General features: G+C 40.6%; 1 protein-coding gene across 9 annotated transcripts in view; it reads right to left on the reverse strand.

The window, feature by feature from the left end:
• auts2a (activator of transcription and developmental regulator AUTS2 a) overlaps positions 1 to 21,123 on the reverse strand; it is a 607,281-nt gene that overhangs the window by 246,800 nt on the left and 339,358 nt on the right. The window lies entirely within an intron of this gene.

Genomic DNA, 21,123 nt, shown 5'->3' on the forward strand with positions numbered 1-21,123 from the left:
CACCCACAGCAGCAGAAGAAGAAAAGACTGAAGAACGGAAGAAAATTAGTCTTGGGCTCACCTGGAGCAGTAAAGAAATAAAGTTCCTTATCAAAGTGCCTTAGCACAGTCAGGACTCTTAAAACAACTACATATGTTGATCATATAGCACACACTGGTACATGAGCCAGATAAACGCTAAAATGCAAACTAGCCACACATGTCATTGATGCTTCATGGCTGTTCTTCCCTGTAAAAAGCAGGTAAGAACATGAATGAAGATAAGGAAACTTCCTATCTTCTAGGAATGATTTCTGACCAGTAAGAGAAAAAAAAACAATTGCACGTGACATTTGTTTACAACTTTGCACCACAAGAGACTTTTGCCTTGTGAACACAAATGAATCAAGCGACAACCGCTACAATTGTATCATTTTTGCTCCTGAAGAACCAAGCAATCGAGCGACAGGTGTGAATACACCCTTTAAACGCTTTTATATATCCATTCTTCTTTTTAAAATTTTGTCGCTTTTATAGCGGCCTTGGGCTCCTCGAAAAGGCCCCTTGAAATAAAATATATTATTGTTATTATTGTGTTATTACTAGGTAAATGAATTGTATCAAATGGTCATGCTTCTACTTCCTCCTCTGGTTCTGAATGAAACTAAACAAATTTAAGGTTGTAATAGGTTGATTGTCAAATGTTGCAGAGCACAGCAGCTCTAATGTTCATGATAAAAGTGCTTGTTTGAAGTTTGAAGTTGAATCAAACTCTAAAGTCTGTAAATGGACCATGAGACCTCACGTGTCCTGAGAGCATTGGCTGTTTTCTGTCCAAACATGCACACAGGCCTTAATCGTTCTTTTTAACTTCAAAGCTACACAGGCGAACACAGAGGTGCATTGATTAAACGTGGGTGAATGAGGGCATGAGATCAATGCTTGGGATCAATAAATCCAATAAATGAATGAAGAAGCAAATGAGCGTGTAGGAGTATAAATTAGTACATGTTCAGCCAGGAAAAACCAGAAACGTGTTAAGTGATCTCAAGAACTAAGTGCTGAGTGAGGGATACAATGAGAGGGTGATGAAGATAGAGAGTGAATCAATGAACCAATAAGAGATGTATTAATGATGAATAACAGGAAAAGCATGTAGAGCAGAGATTAATAACAGTATTACTGTGTCATTAGCCAGGTGATTAGAGACCGGGTAGAGGCAGGTAAAGAGCATTGTGACTGGTTCAGAACTAATTAAATAAACAGTTTATCATGCCTATCAGTGTGTGGAAGCTAGTGGAAATTATAAACAACCATCACTAAGAGAGATCAGCTTTGAAGCTAGAGCACTGTTTTTAATGGTGGTTCTTAAATAAGAAAATGTACTGGTACTTGTAAATGTTGTAAAAAAAAAATATAATAATTGTCATGATTATCAAAACACTTGTTATGTTTCTATAATTGTCAATCTCTAGTAAGTGCAGGCTTTTTCATAAAAATGATACATTTAATGCCAAAATATAATCTTTGTTGTTATCCATGAATTTTCCAATTTGCTGTTTTCTAAAAGAGCAGAAAAAAAATAGTAAAGCACATTATTATGACTACTTGACTGACAAATTACAGTTATTAACTTTCATTTTTTAACAGAAACAAGTGTTTTAGTGGTTATTTGGCTTGGTTAATTTCTGACTTTGCAGAGAATCCAAACATAAAAACTCCTCACTACTGTTCAAAATAGTAAGAAGCAGGTGGTCAAATGAATTTGTTGTTTATGTATAAAAAAACAACAACATCAGAGGTCAATTTGCCACATAACAGCTAAAGGGTCACCCTATTTTAGCTAAAAACCAAAACTGGGCAGCTATAGTCTCAGGCCCTCAGGTGGCACTACATTTAGGCCCCATTTACACAATGTTTAATCTGAAAACGCCAAAACGTATTCAACAATATCTGTGTTTACAGGGAAATGCAGGGGCACTGAAAACACTGTAGTAAGCATGCCAGGCCTGTAGGTGTCGCTATAACTGTCTTGTCCAGAAGCGGCTTTTGGTAGATCAGACCAGACAACGTCTGTTGTTTGCTGAACGTCCATTTATGACGTCCACACAGGAGCTACTCACTGCCCAAGGAAATGATCAAAATCTTTGTCCTCACCAGGTCTCAAACCTGCATCCCTCCAGTTCCAAAACCAAGTTCCTATAAACTGAGCTATTGACGCTGCTGATGCTATTGCAGCATTGTTATTGTTTTTATACTACTTCTAGTTTCTGTGCATAACAAAACACAGGGGCACTGAAAACACTGTAGTAAGCATGCCAGGCCTGTAGGTGGCGCTTTAACTGTCTTGTCCAGAAGCGGCTTTTGGTAGATTGCCAGTGAAGCAGAGTTGAGCTGATTATCTGGTGTATTGGTAAATGTTAAGAGCAGAAGTGGAGCAACAGATGCTCATTTTGTTATAAACAGTCAGCAGATTGAGCAAATTAACACAACACTGTAGTTCACAACGATTGTAAGAATGGTACAATTGGACTGTTGTATACACTTGCATGAAGCAGGGCATGGTGTCAGTGTTTCCAGTGAAAACACTGACATACTGTTAACATGGCAACAGTGTCATCAGTTTTTTAGAAAAAAATTGCATTGTAGGCCGGCTGAAACGCTGTTTCCATGTAAACGCAAGGCTGAAACGCAACAAAACTTTTGCATTTGACCTTAAAACGGCCCCTTAAACAGACATGACTCTGTAGTGGAAATCTCTGCATGAGGTCAAAATCACTTCCAGAAACCACTTTCTCTAAATGGTTACTTTTTCTACAAATAAAAGTTTAAACTGTACCATGCAAAGACTAAACCTAAAGAAAAAAAAATCATTGTCCAGAAACACAGGTGACTTTTCTGGGACAAAAGTCAAATTAGACTAAGATGAAGGGGAAAACTGTCCTGTGGTCTGACGAATGACACGATGACATCCTTTTTGGAAATCAGTAATTCTCTAAAGAAGAGAGAGACAATGCCTGTTATTGTTAGCAGTAGAGATAGACCTGGATCTAGATATGGATCTTTCCTGGCCAATACCGATACCAATTATTTGTAGTCAAGGAGGCCAACAACTGATATTTGAAGCCTATATTAATTTACAGTCAAAGTGCAAATATTGGTGTCAAAATTTTGAACAATACAAACTCCAACACTTGACTTTATTCAAATATCTTTAAGCATCAGTTTATTAAACAGCTCCCAGACTCAGCAGCATGTTTTGTAAAGTTAAATGAAAACTTAAAATAAAATAAGCAATGAAAGTTTTCTACAATAAATAGAGTTTTCCAAAATTTCAATGCAACTGCAAAAAGCCAGGATTAATGATGGTAAAGGGATGCATTAGTTTACACATTTGGGCAAACACCCTTAATGCAAAGCGATTCATAGATATCGATGAAACATGTGCAACCAATCAAAACACATGTTGTCAGCGAGATTGCTGCCACGCCACATCCTTTACATATCAAAACAGTATGGATCTGTTTAAGGAGTTTGGGGGATAAACTGTCTTTCCTGTGGTCCCAACTTGCAACTTATATCAGGCAGGAATGAAACATTTCACTTTCTTCATTCAGAATATCAATATTTATTCTTTTAGTTTTAACATATAACATAAATTATCTTGTACTATGTTTGGTATGAAAAAAGGTTACAAAAAATTGCGGTGCTTTATCAATATTTTACACAGTTTTCTAATACTTATTTCAATGTGGTGTCTGTTCAGAAGAGCTAAACAGTTAAGGATTATTTCAGATCTCAGTTGGCCACTCATTTTCATCTTACACTGAAATCTATCTAATCTAAACACTCCACAGTCACACCATCCAGAAGAAGGATTGACTCTCCCTGAACGTGCTGCAGATGGGATTGACGTCTGTATTATGAATGGTGTGGTTTTTACAGTGGGCCAATCTTTGAATTGAGCTCTTTACTGTACAGGACAGAGCTGCTAATCCACCCACTTGGCCAGAAAAGCTTCAACCCCGTCCAAAACCAACGATACAAGCTCTAAACGCTGGCAGAGCTCAGTCCCAGGCTGGCTCACACCGCTGCCACCGTCTGCTGGAGGGCAACGCAAAGCAAAGACAGTCATTAAAATAAAGTATCCACAGCAGACATAGGAATTAGAGAGCTTTACTGTGTATGCAAAACCTGATTTATACAGCAGACATGAGCTGGCAGACTCAGAGATATAAGAATATACTGTATGTAGCAGCAGCCTAGCAGAGGAGGCCACAGCATCAGAGGGAGCTGCAGTATTCCCTGTGGTTTCTTTGACAATAATACGGTCTGGTTTGCACTGGGGAACATTTTCTCATTTTATGAATTATGGAGAGACAGACACCCCTGCTGAGTGCTGCATCCTTAACAGTGAAATATGTCCTCTGTCTTTGTCATGGCCAGCTGAGGATTGAGAAATAATGATATAGAATTCATTTCATCCCAACATGCCACGGCTCTCACATACATACATCAGCCACGTCCTGCAGCAACACTTAGACTGGAGCAAAATAAGACAAGTGGTGAGGTATGGTGGAAAACTGCAAGCTGCTATCAGGCACCTGCCCTATACATCTCCCACCCTCCATTTTTACGTCCCTTTTCCAAAGTTGGACCATCATTCTCCCACCTCATATCCTGTTCACCTTTCCCCGCCGCTGCATGCTTCAACACATCCATCCTCTCTGCCTCCATCTTTCTAACTCACCCTCCCTCCCTGTCTCTCTTTCTCCCGGGAGGTGAGCACAATGTCATTAGCCGCTGCTGGATGAGGCGTCCTCTCCTCTCAGGTTCAAGGTGATGGAAGATTAGGCCGTTTGGCCGCGGCTCATTCTGTATTCACACCGCGTTGCTCGCTGCCCGTGAACACCAAATTACATTGAACCTGGGGAGTCTAACTCCATTAATTTTAAATGGAAGATTAATTTAACAATATGCAGCAGATATTTGTTACAAACCCATCATGTAAAAGTGACGTTTGGCTATAAATTTGCGGGAGGCTGGGGCTGGCTGCCGGGGCCATGGCACGAATAAATCAGAGCCGTTTATAGCTAATCTCTATTTCCACATTTGTGTACAGACGGGGACACATGTACATGGGAACACATCAGATACACAGACACCAGAATAAACACATTACATGAGGGCTGAGGGTCATGCTGACATGTTCTTCAAGGATTGTTCACAATTTTTCACAACCTTACATAAACAACACACCATAAAGATAGGTCTAGTCAATGGTTTTACGTGGATTTCATATGATAGGGTCAGGCTTTCATTTTTATCTTTCCATACAGGCAATGTCAGTATTATCATCAATATTTTAATTCAAGATGAGGAGTGTCCATTTTCCTTGAATATCATCACCCACTGTGGCAAAAAGGTGTCAAGCCAAAATGAGATAGAAGCAAATTAATGGACTTACGATCATTTTTAAGATACAGGGTGAAGAGGTTATGTTTTCATTCGAGTACTCTACTTCTACCGCAACATAATCATAGGTTGTAGAAAACTCTGAATCTGTATGCTAACTGATCAAAATATCCTAAAAAAAAGCACCAGATCTTCATGGGATCTTCACAAGACTTGCTGTAATGATGATGTCATCAAAAACTATCTCCTTACTGGTTCATAACGAAGTGGAGGGGTAGGCATCAAACACCAAGGTCTGTCCAGAGAGCTGGCCTATTATAAGTGAATGGGGTTTGTAGGGGTGAGTATTGGCAAGAACCATGATATGATACACATCCTGATACTTGGGTCACAATAGTATCATGATATCACAATACTGTGATACACTATGATAATCTACATCGTTAACTGAGAAAAATGTAGGGATGATGTTTGAGTTAATCACACAATATTACTCAAAATTTAAGACACATTGTGTCATAACTATTTGATTGGAAACACCTTTTCTATTTTGTTATTCTTAAAATACCGAAAGTCATGCAGACGTATTTAAACTTTGAATATGACAAAACTATGAATTTCTATTTTCACAAAAATAGGGATAATTAGAGTTTAGTCATCACTGTTGTATCAGCGATATATTGCTGTATCCCTATTTTTGTAAAGAGGGAAGCCTTAAAGACACAGCAGCAAAAGTAATGGTTTCCTCAAATACCTGCGTGTGAACAACAACAATAAGCTGTTAGCATAGACTGTATATAAAACATGAACGTAGTCTCCTCGACGTCACCCGTCTGTTTCTGAAACGGAAAATGAAGAACATCAGCTATAGCGGCCATATTGGTAGTGGCAAGGGCTTCAGTTACAGGGTGCCTAACGATCACGTGACCCTGAGCTGTGCCTCTGATTGGGCAAGCTCACAATCTTAATTATGATGTTTTTTGAACCAAGCTGTAAAAAGGTTAATTCTGCCATGAAAACATTTTTTTTTTTTTTGGCCTGGTGTGTATGAGACTTCTGGTACTTCTGGAGCCAGCCTCAAGTGGACACTCGAGTAACAGCAGATACAAGCATTCCACATTGTCTCATTCTTAGACTGGGTGTTGCTCCTTGGCTGTAAGTAAGTAAGTAAGTAAGTAAGTAAGTAACCTTTATTTGTATAGCACTTTTCAAAGACAAGCGTCACAAAGTGCTTCACATTAAAAACCATTTGATTTAAATACAATAAAAAATAAAAATTAACATCAATATTACTGGCTTTGAAAGCCTGCTTAAAAAAGAAAGTCTTTAAATGCTTTTTAAAAATCTCTACAGAGTCCAGGGAACGCAGGGACAAAGGGAGTTCATTCCAGAGACGGGGCGCCACCGCTTTGAAGGATTTGTCTCCTCTGGTTTTGAAGCAGGTTCGAGGAACCATCAGCAGGTTCTGACCTGAGGACCTCAGAGTACGGACACAGCTGGAGGGCTGGATCAGAGCACTGATATATTCAGGAGCCAGTCCATGTAGGGCTCTGAAGGTTAGGACAAATATTTTAAAATTTATTCTGAAGGAGACCGGAAGCCAGTGGAGGGACTTTAAGACAGGACTGATGTGGGCTCTCCTGTTAGTGCGTGTCAGAAGCCTTACAGCCGAGTTTTGAACGTACTGTAAATGGCTCAGCTCTTTCTTACCGAGACAGGTGAACAGACCGTTACAGTAGTCTAACCGTGAAGACACAGAAGCATGAATAATAGTCTCTAGTTCATCCCGTGAGATCATTTGTCTCAATTTAGAGATATTGCGCAGTTGAAAAAAACAATTCTTAATAAGATTTTTAGAATGCTGCGCTAGGGACATCCCCTCATCAAAAATGACTCCAAGATTACGCAAATTTGCTTTGACTGATGAACTCAAGCCGCTCAGGTGCTGCCTAATGCCAGGAATGGCATCATCAGGGGCAATGATGAGTGTCTCAGTTTTCTTTGAGTTCAGCTGGAGGCTATTCTCATTTAACCAGTGTTTAACCTCTGACAGGCAGTTTGTTTAAGACTTTAGTTTGTGGGCCTCAGAGAGTTTAAAGGAACAATAGAGCTGTATGTCATCAGCGAACAGATGATAGGCCACATCACTGAACCGCTGAATTATCTGACCAAGAGGAAGAATGTACAATAAAAACGATAGAGGGCCCAGGACGGAACCCTGTGGAACACCATATTGTAATGTAAAGGTACTATGGATGTACCAGAGGGTCAAAAAAAAAACAAACTTTTTACACAGACTGAACATTGCAAACCCTGATTTTTACTGAGTTACGTGTACCCCTGGGGGTACCCAAGGGCACTCCAGGGGGTATGCAAGATTCAAAGCTGTATTCAAAAATTAGCAACCTAGCAAAATTCCTTTATCACCATTTATTTAATCAATGTTTAAATCCAATATATTTTTAAGTTCATGAATCTAATATTATATCCAATAGACACTAAGAGTACAGTGCTATGTCCTTTTTTAAATTTTGGATCCAAAACTGCTTTGTGCTTCTCAGGGGGTACTTGGCAAAAAACAACAACAACAACAACAACAACAACAACAAAAACATCATCGGGGTACATTACTGGAAAAAGTTTGAGAACCATTGTACTAGATGATTGTTACCTGTCACAGCCCTGGTGTCATAACGTGTGCTCTGGTGTCCCTTGTACAGTTTGAGTAATGTAAATAAACACATAGTTAAACTCTTTTTGGAGAAAAGAGCTGCATAGCATTCAAACACTGACATTAGCAACAAACCCTGGATAAAACCTTTTTTTTTTTTTTAAATTAAGGCCCTGGTTGTAAAGTTTTACCCATATAAAAAGAATACTTTCACAGAAAATTCTTCTTCTTTTTTTTTTTTTTTTTTTTTTTTTTTTTTTGCTAATCTTGCTCCAGCATTCAGAGCATTACATGAAAAGAAAACAATGTAAAGAACGAAACACTCCTCCTGCTTGGTGACTTACTTCCCCCTGCCAAGCTCTACCAGAAGAGGTCTGAATGGGATCACTTCTGGGGTTTCACCAGTGATAAATACTGACTTTGGTGTATTCACAAAAATCCTGAACACAGACACCAGAATTCAGTCTCACTAATGATTTTATTACACTGAAGATTACAAAGGGCCATTACTTTAAAATGAACTCTATTTCAAAACTCATCTAACAACAGCAGTACGGCATATAAAGACCACTGAGGACTAAAAAAACATCCCCTCTAACCAGAGATCCAGTCTAAATTGGATGTATACACATTTACATAGATAATTGAGAACATTTGGATGGTAAATATCTTCACTTCCCCGACTAATTACACAGTTTCCTTGTTTTGCAGTCGTTCCTACATAAATAAGAGGCTCTGTCACTCTAAGCTGTGCATATATACTGTACATCTGATAACTTCAGAGCTGCCAAGCTCACAGACTCTGAGAACTGACAGAGACAGAAGGCAGGCATCCATTTCATCTAAAAGGCCAATATTCCTCGCTGGCGGCTGTCTGAAGCTCCCCTGGAACGCCACATAAAGCTTCCCCAAATGGCCTCGCCACGGCCTCAACATGTCAGCCAGAGATATGCACATCAGTGCTCTGTGACAGTTACTCCTGATCGTATTACACACCTCAGCAGTGCTCATGTCCCATTACTGCCACCCGGCCCTGCCCGGCTGTGATTACCCCCCCGTCCTGCTCGCACACACCCGCTGATAGCTATAATGTGTAAGTGAAACAGTCGTTTTCAAGAGGAGACGGAGGAAGTCAGGGTGGCGGGGGTACAGTGATTTTATGCTAATCCTCTCGGACTGGGTGTGTAACACTTTGAATCTTAACTCCCACCTCCCACCCTGCTGTGTAAACCCCCCCATCCCCCATCTTTCGCCACTGAGCGTCCCTCGCCTCCAACTCATCTTTTGGCTCTTTAATGGGAAATTTCTTCGGGGAGCACGCAGCCTAATTAGAGGAATTGATAACCTTGCTGCTTATTAACGAGGCCAATACATTTCAAAGTCATTAAAGATAACCATGGCAATAAGTCTGGCTATAAGCATCACTAGGTTTCACAGCCTGCGTGTCGATGCTGTAAAAAAGTGGAGAAGAGGAGGGGATGGAGGACAGGGGGAGGGTTGGTGTGGGAGGAGCAGGAGGAGCAGTTCTTGCCCAGTCGACTGTAAATGCTTGGTTATTGGAATCTTAAAACAGCCAGCGAGGAGAAAATTACACGACCAAATCTCCTTTTTCCTCCAGTTAATGAAGAATTAGGGTTCCCATTTGCCGCATTAGACGGTTCACGGGAGGTTTGGCCGTTGTGAAAAGTGTGTTTGACAACGGTGTCAATTTAGGCGCAGCACAGCTCACAGGCCCGTGGCAGAACATCACTCACGACTGTCACAACCACTTATCTTTCTCATTGTCACCAAACCAACAAAATTCAGGTCAAGAATTTTTCTTTCCCCTCACTTGCCTCCCTTCATTACGATTTTCCGCCCTGTGCTGCAGCCAAACTGCTGTGGAGATGGCCTGTTCCTACAGAGCATAAATCTTGAGGGGATTTTCTGCTACATTGGAGTTAATGCATGCATGAGCCACTGTATCACCATCCAGCCACCTCGCCACACTGCGATTAGATGAATTATTGATCAATGCTTCAATTGGCAATAGTGCACCATTTCAATAACATTAATCTTTGTAATACACAAGTCTCCCTGCAGTTACACTGGTGCTTGTGCTTGTGGAGACAGAGTATCTCAAACCCTTTTAAGGATGACATCTCTTCAACCTTAGCTCAAAACAGGTTTCACTTACAACAAACACAATCAGATGTATTATACACAGAGGAATTTAATGAATGCTGAGCTAGTTTGGTAAAATAACAAAAAAAAAAAAAACTGGGGAGCACAGACAGGGTAGTCTGAGGCCCCGTTTACACTGCAACTTTTCATCTGAAAACGCTACAATGCAGTGAAAAAAAAAAAAGTATTTACACAGAAATGCTGAGGGACTGGAAACGCAGTGGTAAGTATACCAGACCTGTAGATGGCGCTATAACTATTTTGACCAGAAGTCGCTTTTAGTAGATTACCATCGAAGTAGAGTTGAGTGATCGTCTGGTGTATTGGTGAATGCTTAGTGCAAAAGAGGAGCAACAGATTTTGATTTTGTATTAAGACAGTCAGCATATTCAGCAGATGATAGACCACGACGATCGTACTGTTGTCCTATTGTATACACTTACCAGAAGCAGGGCGTGGTGTCAGCGTTTCCACTGAAGACGCTGACATACTGTTTACACGGCAACAGTGTCATCAGTGTTTTAGATAAATTCCACTTTGAAGGGTATGTGCAAAAGTTTGTGTTTTAGGTCGGCTGAAACGCCATTTTCATGTGAACGGGAGGCTGAAATGCAGCAATACTTTTGCGTTTTGCGTTTGCTGTGTTGTTGGCCCACGAGTTACTGGAAATATTGCAGCTCAAAGAGACTGAGGATTTTCAACCTGGTCCTCAACGAATCTCGCTTCTAGATATCTGACTGTTTGTAAGCCACAACTTTAATTGAGATTACCAGCGCCAAAGTTTTTCAAATGATATTTCTCAGCTTCTCGGTCAGGTCACACAGGATGGATTTACGACACAAGTGCTAAAATCTGCTGTTTCTCGAGTGTCCGCTCGAGGCTGGCCCCGGAAGTACAGAAGTCACAAACACACAGCCAAACAAAGCAGTTTTCAGAGCAGAAAAGTTTGGTTCAAAAAACGTCTCCTGTCTTAGTCGCCAGCTTTACTGTTGGCACTCACTGTATGGGGGGTGATTTTTTTTTTCCTTGCCCCTACCATTATGGCCACTACAGCTGATGTGCTTTATTTTCTGTTTTAGAAACAGACGGGTGGCATCGAGGAGACTATATCCATGTTTTATACAGTCTATGAAACACACACCTTATTTAAAGTCATGTCTATATGACAGTAGTCACAGCAGCTCATGGGAAACAAATTCTTTATCACAGAAAAAAACCAAAAGCTAAAACAAACAAAAAAAAAAACATGCTTTTTCAGATAGTCCTCACAGCGTCTTTGAACACTCCTCTTAAAGGGATAGTTCAGTTTTTTTGAAGTGGGGTTGTATGAGCATAGTCACTCATTTTGAATTTCCCACGCTGCCTCACAATGCTTAGAGTACAAACAAAAGAATTACGATACTTGATCAAACTTACACAAGGCTACAACCAGCGCTTGAAGCATAGCTTGTTTACATTCCCTACAGCTGAGAGGAGGAGGGGGGACGGAGCGCACTAGCGCTGCGCGTAACGACACATGAGTTAGTTAGGTCCAGATAAATATTTATATTTCCGAAGACTTAATGCACTTGACAAATATTTTATGTATCATACTCTTAAACTGTGGTATTATATTTTTTATTTTAGTTCTTGTAGGCAGAGAAAATAGCCTTTGAATTTGGTACCGTCTGTCCCTGTTAGCGTCTATTTCCTCGTCACCATCGATTAAAGTTTGTGTCTTACTGAGGGAGAGGAGACAACTTTCCACTGTATCTAATGTCCTTAGTGGTCACATAGAGCTCATACAACCCCACTTCAAAAAAACTGAACTATCCCTTTAAGTAGGAAGATAGTTTGTTATGTCACTTTAAGATTCAGTATATGCACTGCTAATGTGAAATCAGTGCAGTCCGAGCTAGCTGCCTGAACTAGCTCCCAGGTGTCGGCATGGAACACTCAACTGTCATGACTTAAAGTTACATAAAAACTGTGTCCCAAATACAACAAAATCCAACATAAAAACCTTGTTTTATTTAAATTTGCTCCACAGACTTTATCAAGTATAATTTTTAGAGATGTGGACAAAATATTTCTTCACATACTAGAAGCTAAGCAAATGTTGACGATGAAACATGTGCTATGTGGTCACTATTCAAAGTCAATTTTAGCTGAAGACATTACAAAAACAAAGAGACTCCTGAGAGCTTATACTGAAGTTTCAATCAAATGCAGTCTTGAGTTACCTGAGTGTCCCAAAGCTCTGATTTCTAATGCTGAAAGTGATGTACTCTGCATAATTTTGTGCTAGGTCGAGGAAAAGATGAGAGCCTTTACAAAAACTGGCACAACTACCCATGACTAATGACCCAGACTTCAAACACAGCTGACTTAGTGGTGTGGAAAACCTGAACCTGAAGGAAAAAACGCTCTTTACATCGAACTTTACACCTTCAAAATAGTCTTCAGAGATGTTTTCATGTAAGCTAAATGTCAGATTATTTTTCTATTCAGGATTTTCGTTTTTGCTTGAAGGAAGATGAGATTTTTTTCTGGTCCAGCCGTGGTTCAGGTAAGTTCAAATTTGTCAGCGATTTTAATAAAGGATACCCAACAGCGTATTTTACCTCACCTCAGGAACTGATGTTGTTGATCTTAGAGTTATTCAGTATTCTGCTGACAGGGAGCTTTGACCACTTCACTGCTCAGCTGCACTGCTTTTCATTTGCTGCCATTCCAACAGGCTCTGAGAGAGTGTGTTGTAATTAATCAAAGCAATCAAAAGAAAGGCCTGTCTGAATCGGACATCTACACTGGGTAATTAGCCTCATTAGGCTGAGTCACCACAGGGCTTCACTACATTACCTTTACAAAAAACACTTCCAATTCCCTCCCTCCATCAATTAAACACAGAAAAAAAAACGAGGAGAGTCAACAAAGTGAAACCTGCTCTGTGGCTGTGGAGGGAAACGTCGAGGCACACTGGCTGCCTCCGTTCAATTTATCCATTATGGCAACTATTTGATTTGGATGCTGTTGTCCTCGCTCATCTTGAAAGGGAAAGGATGAGCAGAATACGAACAGGCAACATTAAAGGAGACGATGGTATTCAAGGAGAATAATTCATCAAAGGAACCCGTGTAATATTTAGGTAACCACAGTTTCTCCAAAAATCACACAGACAGCTCTGTGAAAGACTCTGGAGAGAGAAGGAACACATCCAAATCTGAAGCACTTAGGTGTTACCCCAGATACCTGAAAAGCAACGATGACTTTAAGGGATAAATACTGAGTGAAGTGAGTCCCATTTGAATGTAAACAAATACATAAAGCTGAACAGGGATTGGTACTAGTATGAAACTGTGTTACATTTAAACACATTGCAGATGCTGGCAAAAAACATCCTCCGTATCTTTTTTAACACCAGTCATCTGATGTTTGGTCATCAGAAATACTGTTTATCATAGCTCAGAATATGAGGTAGATTTATTCTTGAAACATTTTTGCTCAGACAGCAATTGAAAAATTAAACAGTCTGAAGATAAGAAATGTGTGCTGCTCTGTTGAAGTCAGTTAGCAGTTTGTTGATTTGTGAACAGAGGCTGGAGTAAAATTAAACACTCATTATTGCTGGCTCCACTCTCATGAGGATTTTCTTCATCCAAAAGAATAACAAGTATTTACTAAAATTCAAACCCATCAGATTCAGTGTTGGTCACAGCGGAGACAGACCAGACAGTAACTGGTGCAACTTTGCCAGTAGTCTTATGGCCTTTTTTCACGAGAACACCTTGGTGCGACTCTACTTTACTCATTTTGTGATGGTTTTCCACAAGCCTGGTTCTTTGACCTCTGGGGGACGGGGTCGCCATAAAACAGCTGGGCGACATTTCGTCCACAATCGCAAACCCAAAAAAGCCTGGACCTCATTGTTGGACCAGGGAGAAACTTGACGGGACACCATTCTTTCAGTTGTTGATTAAAAATGGCGGGTGGCTCTTGTCCTCTTATGTCCTGTCTTGTTTTGGGCGTCACACTCATGACTCATCAATGACGACATTGTCTGACCAATCAGTAGCCGGCAGTCAGTGACGTCATCTTTGAGTATCAACTGCTAAAACAAGCTAGTTTTAGTACCTACCCCGCTCTGGTTACAAGCCAGTGGTAACACACTGCAAATCGAGAAGGCCCAAGGCGTGCTAGTGGAAAAGGGCCATTACTCAGTGGTTGGTTCCTGACTGACCAACCAATAGCTAAACACTGTTGACAGTGTTTAGCCGCGTTTTCACCAAGCAGTCCGGTTCGGTCCGGTTCGGTGCACATTTTGTGGCATTTCCACTTATCCCGGGACGGATCCCCGAATAACCGAGACGAGCTGTCCCGTTTTTTGGGACCCTTTCATATGGGTGCCAGACTGAACTGATCTGCTCTCGAAAGGTGGAGCTTCAACACTGCAGACCATTGATTGGTCGAAAGAATCGTCCCTTACCATGCGACAGGATTTATTAGCGGGGGACACTGTATTTCGCTGCTACGCGTCACACTATTGTTTAACAGCTGAGGCTTCCACCATCCGACGTACACGCCGCCTTCCACAACAGGGCACAGTTTTGCTGTGGAAATGCAAACAGGATCAGGCTTAACTGTACCAAACTGTGCCAAACCGTACTGTATTAAACCGGACTGGTTGGTGGAAATGAGGCTTTTGTCAACTCACACCGGCCAGTGTTCAGTGTTCAGTCTGACAAGCTGCATGACTGGCTGACAGCTGAAGTCACAGACCGAGAAGTTCCAGCGCTTCCCTGCAAAACCTCAAACTTGTTGACTCCTGGTCTGGCTCCGCTCATTATGTCCGTTTGTTGTGATAGTCAAGCTAAACACGAACATATTTTGACACTGTGTGTTTTATTTTGAAAGTCACTGGTTGTTTTTAAGTAGTTTTCGGTCACGACTTCCTGTCCCACTCGATCTTCCCTGTGCTGAATTTATGTGTCACAGCTCTTTGTCCGTCAACAAAAGGATGGCTGCGTATTACCTGTGACAGAACAGACCAGCCACTCAGACGGACCGCAACAGAACAGATCAAGTGTAAGTTGACACATTGACTTGAATGGAAACCTATCTGATCCATTTGTCGTGGCGGAACGGCGACAGCTGTTAAAGGCACAGAGAACAACTAGTTAATAAACCAACTGTCTGTAGCTCTCTAACAAACCAAAAATCTAAATATAACTGCAAAATAACTTCCATTCATTCCAGACTCCACCAGTATACATGTAAACAGAACCAATGGGTTACAAAGATCTGTTATAAGTGACAGTGAAGGTCTTCTACGGCATTAGTCAGCTGATACACAATCACTCATCCTATAATCTACAACAACTTAAACCTTGACACTGCTGAACATCTCTGGCTATAGAGCTTAGATTGTATGTCATTCACTGCAGTACATCATGGGGTGTTCAGGGACCAGCCACAGCTCCCTGTTAATTTCCCTCATCCTGACACTTACTGGGCCTCACACAGGGTGTTACACTGTGACACAGTTGATTTAACGCTGTGTCCAAACCACAGACTTACAGAGGGGAAGAAAACTAATGTTGACACCGCAGATCAACTCAGTCACATCAAATTACCCTAGAGACTGGCCTGCATCAAATGATACACATGACAACATGGTGATACTTTTGGCATAAACACAAAAAAGCTGATTTAAGCTGTTGTCAGTTTTTTCCAAAAAATTCACTTCAGAACTAATCTTTCAAAAGAAATTACTCCTGTAATCGTAGTAATCGACCTTGTAAGCTCTGAAAAAGCCTTTTAAAAAGAAAAATAACTGGTTAGTCTGAATTGACGGTGCTGCCTTTTTTGTTTTGGTACTTTTATTTCTAAATATGAACTGGCAGCCTATCATCAAAGCAGTTTCTAAGTCTTCAGCTGATGCTCAGTTGTTTTCTGGATAAGGTACAAACAGTTTCTAAGAAATAAACTATGGGTTATGTTTCCTTATTCTCAGTTGGAAAAATAAAAAATATCATTCAAAAGTTCACCTGAAGCTTCTGATGTGAGTAAGACAAGAAGGGGAATGGGAATACTTTATCTTGGATTTGCTAAAGTGATAAACCTCAAATCATATAACAGAAAAATGTCAGATGAAAGTAAACAATTGTTAAAAACAACAACAACAACAACAACAAAAAAAAAACAGGATAAGTTGCATTGATAAATGTATTACCAGAGAGGATAATGTTTAACATGTTCTTGGGTACATGAGTACTTGAGTTCAGCAATGTGCAGTTTATATGCAGATGAGAAGCCCTTTCAAAGTACCATCTGTTTTTCTTCACCTTCCCCAATACTTTTACAATAATTGGACTATAGCTGTGGATGGACCCACTGCTTGTGACCCGTACGACCCCCCTGTGCTGGTTACTTCTCTCGGACTGTAGAGTCATTTCAGTCTACCCAAATATTTGATCACTTTATAGCATACAGCTGTTTTATTTAAGTACATGATTATACCCTAATGTGGGGGGAAAAAAAGCTTCTGACAGCATCATCTTCTGAGTTAAATACTATCACATAGCACTAGTAAGCTTACTCAGTTCCCTCCAACGGTATAAGATGCTTGATTCTGATTGGGGGATTCAGACCCCTTAATGATGTTATTAGCTTTGGCTAGCATGAGCAAAGCCAGAGGCAAACTGATCACACATCTTGTCAAATCAACCCCCAGAAAGAGTTCTGTTACATTTAGCCTCTGCTTGTTGACACCACAGACTGTAAGGCGAGGTAAAACACATAGACTGTATAAAACATGGACGTAGTCTCCCTGACATCACCCGTCTGTTTCTGAACCAGAAAATGAAGCACATCGGCTATAGCGGCCATATTGGTAGTGGCAAGGGCTTTGTGTACAGCTATAGGGCTCATGTTGGTCACGTGACCCTGAGCTGTGCCTCGAAATCTATATTTCCCTTGAAGGCCAAGTTAGAAAAAATTCACCCCCTATCAATGTGTGGCGATAGTAAAATTAATGACTCAGACAGGAGACATTTTTTGAACCAGGCTGTAAATAGGTTAATTTCTGCTTTAAAAACAGTTTTTTTTGGCATGGTGTGTATGTGACTTCCTGTACTCCCAGAGCCAGCCTCATGTGGACACTCGAGAAACAGCAGATTTTAGCACTTCACCATTGTCTCATATTCTTAGACCGGAGGTTGCCCCTTAGCAAGACCGTTAGCTTCTCTTAGCATCGTAGTGGTTAGCAATGTGGTTGAACCAGAAGTTCCATAATTCAACAGGCTAAATAACACAGATTTTCTCATCCTGGATCCTGTCCTGCAAACCTGGCACATGAGACACTGGTTGTGACAGACAAACTCAAACCATGAGCGGTTGTGACGGTAGCAGCAGTGTTCAAAGTTTTGATGTTTATCTTGTTGGTTTTTAAAGGTGCACTCACTGGAGAGCTCAGAAAAGAAGAAGAGCTAAATGAAGAAAGTTTAATGTTTACTCAACAGCAACAGACTGCTAAAAAGCCATAACCCTGGAATAACTGGAGTTTTTTTTTTTCAAAGCTGTATTCAGTATGAGCAAAGGTAAAAAAGTAATAAGTGAGGTAATGAATGGTAATGAATGGTGAGCAGGTGTTAACATACACACCATGTCAGTGGTATTTTTCTCTAACTCCACTTGCTAACATCACACTATGCCTGACATAGCCCATCCTCTGCGTTGGATACTAGTTTGTTGGTTTTCATAGTATAATTCAGGCCACAATTCATTTATTACATGCACCTCACACACCGACTTACAGTGGAATACACACAGTCAGAGGAATATTAGTGTAATGCTTGCTTTACATTCAGCCTGAGCATTAAAGAAGCACCTCGTCCAAGATATCTTTAATAGATATATCACAGCCCACTGTTTTACATAGGGAGTTGTTATCATTACTAGAACTCATTAGAAGTTAACCTTTAGGTCACTTTGTTTTAGTATCCTAACGAACACATATATTAAAAAAATCTACATTGATGTGTGATATAAAACAAACCAGGTATCTCTATTCATTAAGTTTTTAAGTGCTTTCTGCTTATAGCACATAAAAGGACCTTTTTGCTGGGACTAATGTATGAAGAAAGAAATTGCTCCCTGTGAAGTCTTCCTCCATTCAGTGCCAATTAGCTGTGATTCAAAATGGCACAGCTTTCCTTTCAAATCGGGGAATAATATGCCTTCTGCCAAAGGTTTGGCCCTAACTGGGTCTCTGGAGGCTCCACGGTTCCCCCGCTCCCCTCCATCCATAACTCAACAACACCTTCAGGGACTGGCACTCCACTTTTTTAACCTCGCAGCTCATTATCAGGAGTCTCTAGGGCGCTCTGCTAACCAGAGACAGGAATTAGGATTGGCTCGGAACACTTGCTACCAGAAATGGATGATACCAGGCAGAGAGATCAGTAGCGCGAGGAGCCCACGGGAATACAGCAACTTGCAGAGTAAGGCACTTTTAATATATATTTAGCAGTGCACCTGCTACGTTTTAGCCTGCTAGGGTGCTGTGAGGAGGGTGAAGCGCTCCTTTCTGGCAGCCATTGGAAATGATAAAGAACCACTGTTCTTCAATGGACTGATGCTCTCGCCATCCAGAACTGAAAGGTAGAGTAAGAAAACCTCCTGAAATCGGTGCACCTGTGCAAGGACCATCGAGATTTGAGAGCTGGCGTGGAAATCACACAACCTAAATGGGTGAAGCGAAAGTGTGAGAGCGTGATTTTTGATTATGGACAAAAATTTGGAGTAACAGCTTCAGTGAAAAGAAAAGGCTCCATTATCATTAGGCTATTTTTGGAGACAAGCTGTGAAGCAGGCCTTTAAAATCAGCGCTGCCCGTAGTTCAATGAGCTGTAGTGGCTCCAGTGGTGCTCAACTTCGAAATATAAATGTGTCTCAGTCCGCACAGAGGAGATCAAAGTTATGATGGTGATGGATCTCTAGAATCTTCAAGTATGCAATTTAATTATTTTTATAACCAGCCCATGCTAAAAACTACTGCCATTCATAACCATGATAAGAGTTTGTACATGGTGTCAGAGCTGATAAGTATCCCTAAAAAACTGGAATTCAACAGCTTCAACATGTAAATTCACAAAACTTTTCATTCTTTATTCTTGATGTCGAGTTGTAAAATCTGTAAAACTCCAACACAAGGAAAGCCTCGAATATAGCATAATGAATTCATCAATGGAAAGCAGCATTAAAAAAAGGAGTGTGAGTGTTTAAAAGCAAAACAGGAGAGGTCGGTTGCTATCAAAGGTCCCACACAATGAAAAACTCTGCCCATCTATACATTCATTCATTTTTCAGCCCAGTCACCCTGAGCATGTGGAAGCAAATAAGTCTTTTCAATGTTTCTGTAGCCTAGCATCATGGTGAACATAGCGTGAGCCTCATAGCATGATTGCCTAAGTTGACAAAATGTAAATAAAATTAATGGTAGGGTCTGCATGAATTTTCGATACTTGTTCCTAAACTCAACACTCCAAGTATTGTCCAAAAAGAGGAGGCTGGGGAGCCCAACATTAAAGGTAGGGTATGCAGGAATTTTTGGTACTTGTTAGTAAACACAATAATCAGACTGGGTTCCTCCTCCATGGATCAGTGCCAGCGGTAGCGCACACCCACAGCCTCCAACTTAAGTTATGTGAACACATTCACTAGCCTAGCAACCACATTTTTATTTTGGAAAATCCTGCAGACTACTTTTAAACAATATCCTTCCTCAATCTTTTTTTTTTTTTAAATCTAGTGACGTGGTGCTGATCTAGATGATCCATAGTGAGGGTGAGGGTGAGGGTGAGGAGGACTCTGATGTTTTGTGAACCACTCTCTCAATAAACATTTTATTTTATGTATTTTTATCATTACAAGGTGTAAAACATTTGCACTTAAAAATATTATCAGCTCAATGTGTTTGTGCTCATTATATAGGCATTTTGGTCTTTACATACAGGCAATGGTTAAGGATGTTTCATTACAGTGGTGTTTAAATGTGGCCTGACACAGATCTTTTCCATTTTTTAAAGCATGCACTTCTGAAGCAGTATACATCTTGTACTCACCACATATAAGAGAGTTAACATTTACAGCCAGATGATTAAACCTCTTTGTTCATTTCCTTCCTCTCATGTGCAGAAAGGAATTAATGGTCTATTAAGCACTAAACAGAGGTTTCCCAAAGACCAACAGCTCGGTGAAGGATGTTGTTGCGTAGCCTGAACACATCCGATGGCCTCTCTCTGGAGCAACGTTAGTGGCAGCTAAATAAATAATTAAAAAGACAAATAAAGCGAGAGGCAAATGAGAATGAGGGTGAGAGCCTCGGAGGACGGATCTGCTCAGATTCCCATCTTTGAATGTTGCAAATTAAATTCCCTCGTCAAGACTCTAATCATTCACAGCAGATGGGGGCTTACGCTCTGTTTTAGATCTGCGGGAATTCTAATGGTTATTGTTTCTGTTTAAATAGGGAGATTATTGCATTTTAATAAGTCCTCCCTGGGACTTGCTGCAACAATGGAGTGCTGTGTATTACTGTAGATAGCTGTTACTGCATGCAGAGGGAGAAATCAAGTTACTAAGTGTGACAAGTTGCTCTTCCTCTCCCTCCGCCTGCTCCCACCCACCCTCCCCGAGACGGCTGCGAGTGTATTTACCACCAAATTAAGAATGTGCCAGGGGAATAATATTTTTATCCGACAGAGGGGAAGGGGAAAGGAGCTTGGCTGTGGATTTTCATTAAAATGACACATCTGTTCAGCAATTTCGGCAAAGTAATTCTGCTGAAAGTTTTATCAGCTAATTTTAATTATTCACTCCACTGACTTGAATACAGGATTCATCATGTTGAATTA

This window comes from Halichoeres trimaculatus, unplaced genomic scaffold (genome assembly GCF_033239565.1).
Source record: "Halichoeres trimaculatus isolate MK-OKI-2021-1 unplaced genomic scaffold, fHalTri1.1 fHalTri1_scaffold_6, whole genome shotgun sequence".
Lineage (NCBI taxonomy): Eukaryota > Metazoa > Chordata > Actinopteri > Labriformes > Labridae > Halichoeres > Halichoeres trimaculatus.